This window comes from Mastomys coucha, unplaced genomic scaffold (assembly GCF_008632895.1).
Source record: "Mastomys coucha isolate ucsf_1 unplaced genomic scaffold, UCSF_Mcou_1 pScaffold21, whole genome shotgun sequence".
Taxonomy (NCBI): Eukaryota; Metazoa; Chordata; class Mammalia; order Rodentia; family Muridae; genus Mastomys; species Mastomys coucha.
Genome location: NW_022196904.1, coordinates 71,308,973 through 71,314,079, shown reverse-complemented (window position 1 = coordinate 71,314,079; position 5,107 = coordinate 71,308,973). Strand labels below are relative to the sequence as shown.

General features: G+C 41.1%; 1 protein-coding gene across 3 annotated transcripts in view; it reads right to left on the bottom strand.

The window, feature by feature from the left end:
- The window catches only part of Pde8a (phosphodiesterase 8A), a 129,275-nt gene that overhangs the window by 63,964 nt on the left and 60,204 nt on the right, over positions 1-5,107 (bottom strand). Inside the window, exon 1 of one of the 3 annotated variants that reach the window (XM_031387173.1) lies at positions 2,044-2,098. The exons of the other annotated variants lie outside the window; for them this stretch is intronic. The gene's annotated coding sequence lies outside the window, so the exon portion shown is untranslated. Of the gene's footprint in view, positions 1-2,043; positions 2,099-5,107 lie in introns of those variants that run through there. 3 annotated transcript variants of the gene reach the window in all.

Below are 5,107 nucleotides of genomic sequence, written 5' to 3'. Positions count from 1 at the left end.
AAAAAAAAAAAAAAAACAAACCAAAAATCATGACCAAAGTACTTTGTGGAGAAAGGGTTTAGTTCCCCTTGCAGTTTGCCGTTGTCTTGATGAAAAATCAGGGTAGGAGCTCAAGGCAGGAGCTAAAGCAGAGACTGTAGAGGGAGGGATGCTACTGACTGGCTTGCTCTCCATGGCTAGCTCAGCTTACTTTATCATACAATGAAGGACCATCTGCTCAGGGGTAGCCACCCAGTGGGCTAGGCCCTCCCACATTAACCATCAGCCAAGAAAATGGCTAACAGATTTGCTTACAGGCCAGTGTTATAGTGGCATTTTCCTCTTCCCAGACACAAACTTCCTTGTTTGTGTCAAGCTGACAAAATATTAGTCACAAATTAATAGTTACTGAAGACAAGTGTGGTGGTACACATGTAACCTGAAGCATTCAGGAAGTAGGAGGATGAAGAGTTCAAAACCAGCCTTGATTACATAGTGAGTTTGAGGCCAGCCTAGGCTACATGAATCCTTGTCTGAAAACAAAACAAAATCAGATTTTTGAGTTTAGTCTTTTAGATTTTAAGTATTTTTTTAATTTATTGTTTTCAGGGCTGGAGAGATGGCTCAGTGGTTAAGAGCACTGACTGCTCTTCCAGAGGTCCTGAGTTCAATTCCAAGCAACCACATGGTGGCTCACAACCATCTGTAATGGGATCTGTTGTCCTCTTCTGGTGTGTCTGAAGACAGTGACAGTGTACTCACATATATAAAATAAATAATTCTTAAAAAAAAAAGAAAAAAGAAGAAGAGAAAAGAAAAGATTTATTGTTTTCAACAGGAGCAGGATCTGTCTCTGACTGTGGCCTGCCTGTGGATCCCTTTCCCCTAACTGGACTGCCTTGTCTAGCCTCAATAGGAGAAGATGTGCCTAATCCTACTGCAACTTGATATACCAAGGTGGACTGACATCCACAGACGACCCCCCTCCTGAGGAGAAAGGTGGGGAGGGGAAAGGAGGGGATTTGATGGAGTAGAGGGACAGGAAGCTGTGATCAGGATATAAAGTAAATTAATTAATTAATTAAAAAATTTTGTTTTTTTTTTTTTAAATTACACTTTATTTATTTATCATGCACACATACTGTGGTGTCTGTATGGAGGTCAGAGGACAACTTACCGGAGTTGCTCTCTTTCCACCCATGTGGATCCTGGGATTTGAACTCAGGTTGTCAGGTTTGGAGGCAAGCATCCTTACCTGCTGAGCCATCTTGCTGGTCCCAAAAATTTGTTTTTAAAGACTGTAAGATTCAGGGCGGCAAGATGGCTGCATAGGTCAAAAGCATAACCTGAAAGCCTGATGACCTGAGCTTAACCCTCAGGACCAGGTAAAAGTAGAAAGAGAAAACTGAATCTACAATTTGTCCTTTGACATCCACATGGATGACATAACACATAAACAAATACACACAATTACAATTTAAGAATATGTGGTGGCATATGCCTTTAACCCCAGCACTTGGGAGGCAGCAGGCAGATCTCTGTGAGTTCCAAGACAGCCAGGGCCATATAATGAGGCCATTTCTAAATACACACACACACACAGTAACATTAGAGTGTCAGAAAACAAAGACAGATATTTGTATCCTAACAATTTAAAATATTTTTTGACAAATATGACTGATTAGAAATGACAAAGATTGGACTAGAGAGATGTCTTAGCAGTTAAGAGCGCTGGCTGCTTGTCCAGAGGTCCTAAGTTCAATTCCCAGCAACCACATGGTGGCTCACAACCATCTGTAATAAGATCCAATGCCTTTTCTGTCTGATCCTCTCTTCTGTCATTCAGGCATAAATGCAAATGGAGTGCTCATATACATAAATAAAACTTTTTTTAAAAATGACAAAAATTATTATTAGTTTTGATGAATCATATCAGATTTTTTTTTGATTATTTGACTGACTTAATACTGGTTATATGTGACACTATGAGGCAAAGTTACTCTGTCATGAGTTGAGGACTAGAGGTAAAAAGGGAAAGCTACTCACTAGGCATATGGCACACACCTGTAATCCCAACACTTGGGAGGCTTCGGAGAATTGCCTCAAGTCTGAAGCCAGAGTGGACTACATAGCAAGATCCTGGGGAAGGAGAAGGGAAGGGGGAGGGAGAAAGGAAGAGAGAGAGAGGAGAGAAGAGGAGAGAGGGAGGGAAGACAAAGGATATAAGTAATTCCAATGCATTAGAAATGTCTACTCCTGCAACTTTCTCTCCTATCCTTTGCCTGCTTTTATTTTTCCTTCTTAGCTCCCTCCCAGTCACCATTGAGACAGTGTGAATTTACTATGCTTCTAACATGGTATGGAGCCAAGGGTAACCCTGAGCTTCTTCAGGATTCAAAGGCTTCAACATCCCAATTCGCAGATTACCAATGTTACAGGCAGACAGAGGCTTTTGTGCATGTTAGGGAAGTACAACCCGTCCCCAAACTCTTACTTTGTAAGTTAAGTTCATTAACTCCACTTTAGCAACAAAGAAACTTAAGTTTAGAACAGAACAAGCAAATAACTGGAAAGCAACAATTGCAGGAACAAAACTTAATTCTGTCTGCATTTAATTTCTATAGCTCTTTCATGCTCTATGGGGCAAGGACTAACTCACCTAATCTATATCCAGGTGAAATAAGATCAAGAAGCTGGCTAACAGTCCTTACCTACTTGACAAATTGCCAAGGGTTTTTCCTAGGCTTTGGAGATCAACAGAGAACATGGCGGACAGATAATACCTCTACAAGCGTAAGAGCTGTGGTTCAGAGAACTTGGCGCTATAATGAATGAGAGGCTGAGGAAGGCCTCCCTGGGATAGTGCTGTGGAGTGGGATCTGAAAGACCAACCATCAGCCTGTGAAGAGTTCCAGGGAGAGGACTTACGGTGGGGCACTAGAAGAAACAAGGGAAGAGGATCGCGAGATGAGGCCCTATGTAAGCAGAGGCCATATTAAACAGAGCTCTGTAAGTCAAGAAATCTTCATTTTACTCTAAATTTCATGAAAAGCTACAGGATATTATTTTAAAGCAGCGGTACAGTCTGATCTATTTATTATTAACTTTTCATGCAATATATTGATCATATTCTTTGTCCTTCCATGGTATAGTCTGACTTAAACAAAATAAAATAAAAGCCCCTTTGGTTGTCTATGGAGAACAGGCCATGGGAGATCTGCAATTCTGCGGGGCATCCTAGTCTGAGTTTCTTTAGTCCTTGCCAGGTTACCCACAAGATAGCATAAGAACTATCCTGAGGCAAATCTTAGAGGCTTTCTCAGGACCTTCTCCATACTTGACAGCCAGACCCATCCCCCAAATTCCTTTTTTCTCCATTTACCTGTTGCCACTTTCCCCCTCAGTCAAGATTAGTGGCAAATTACTGCAAGCCTTTTGTGTCATATCATTCAAATTCAAATTCAAAGAACTTCATGCTAGAGTGAAGTCATTCAGGTCCTTCCCCTCGGTGTTGAGCAAACAAGAGTGTCTGGATTAAATGAGTTATTTCAGGTGCTCAATTCAGTGCCTGATAATGAGTAACTGAATATTTACAGCAAAGACATTCTAAGAGAGTTTGGTTATGGAATATCATTCTTTATGCAAACACATTATAAGGCATTTTATAAACAGTATTTCCTAGAGATAGTTCTTTTATAACACTAAGGCAATAACTTCTAATAAAAGCCATCAAGTTCATAATGTAGAATATCACACAAAATGGAATCTCATCCTAAGATATGTTAATGTGTTTGTTATTGGGGACAACTAAAGGCTTTCCAGAAATATTAAAGTAAAATCAGCTTTGAGAGTAAATTTTTCTAATAAGAATGAACCCATTAATAAAAATGGGAGCAGGGCTACAAAGTCGGCATAGCAGTTAAGAGCAATTATCGCCTTGCAGAGGACTCATGTTCAGATCTCAGAAAACTATACAATGACTCACACCATTTGTAACTCTTAATTCTAGGGCCTCCAATGCCATCCCCCAGCCTCATAGACACCAGGCACACATATCCAGACAGGCAAAGCACCTATACACATAAAATAAACAAATCTTTAAAAACACACATACAACAAAAAATGGCAAGTCTATTGTAGGATAACCAAATCCCATGACAGTAAGAGCTGAGAACCCTCAGATCCAGCAGTGGAAATCTGAGATGCAATGCCCTCAAGTGCAGCCTAGAAGCTACCCATGGCCCCTAAAAAAGTGCAGGTCACTGGCTCATGGACTTGTCAGACCAAAAAGGAGAATTTACAGGTCCCCCCAGAGATGGAAGATCCTGCTATTTATGGATTTCTCACCAAGGGAAACAGAACACAGCAAAAACAGACGGTCTGGATATTGAAGGAGCATACTCCCAATCGTCAATTAACAAATCAGCAACAGATGTGATGGTGCAAGTGTGTGCAGCTGAGACGGGAGGATTCAAGGCCAACCTGAGATACACAGTGCTTTCAAGGACAAGATAAAGAATGATAACAATAAAAACAAAAAACATTCTCTAGCTCTCTCAAGAATGAATCTGATCCTGGCACATTTCCACTTGTCAGTCATGTATATGAATCTGCTGGATCAAGGGTTCTCAAGTCTTACTGTCAGGGGATCTGGTCATCCTACAACAGCAGTGAGCTTATCTCATTCACAATGTCCTACAGTGGCGAGCTGCCCACCTGACCACCACTAGCATCCTGACAGCAGAGGGAAGCCTGCATTTTTCTAGGCTAGCTGATAAGACTCAGGAGATACAAAGCAGATTACACTGAGAGTGGCGATCCCCACAACAGGATCATCTGTACTCACCCCACAGTTTCCACAATCAGAACCGGGAAGGTTGAATAGACAGGTGTTTCAATTCTGAACCTACTGCCTGATAAAATGTATTACTTTTAGGCAATCGTTTCTTTATTCAGTGTTCAGTGGTTTTGAAGAAGTGAGCTGGCAGACTGAGTGATCAACAGTACTCAGTCCAGTTCTCTGTCATGTCAGCCACTATTAGTGGAAGGGGATGCAAGCTGTCCTTTTTACATCCCCACTTTGGCTCTAGAAGAAAGAAGAAATCCTTGAACAGTGGAGGTGGTTTTT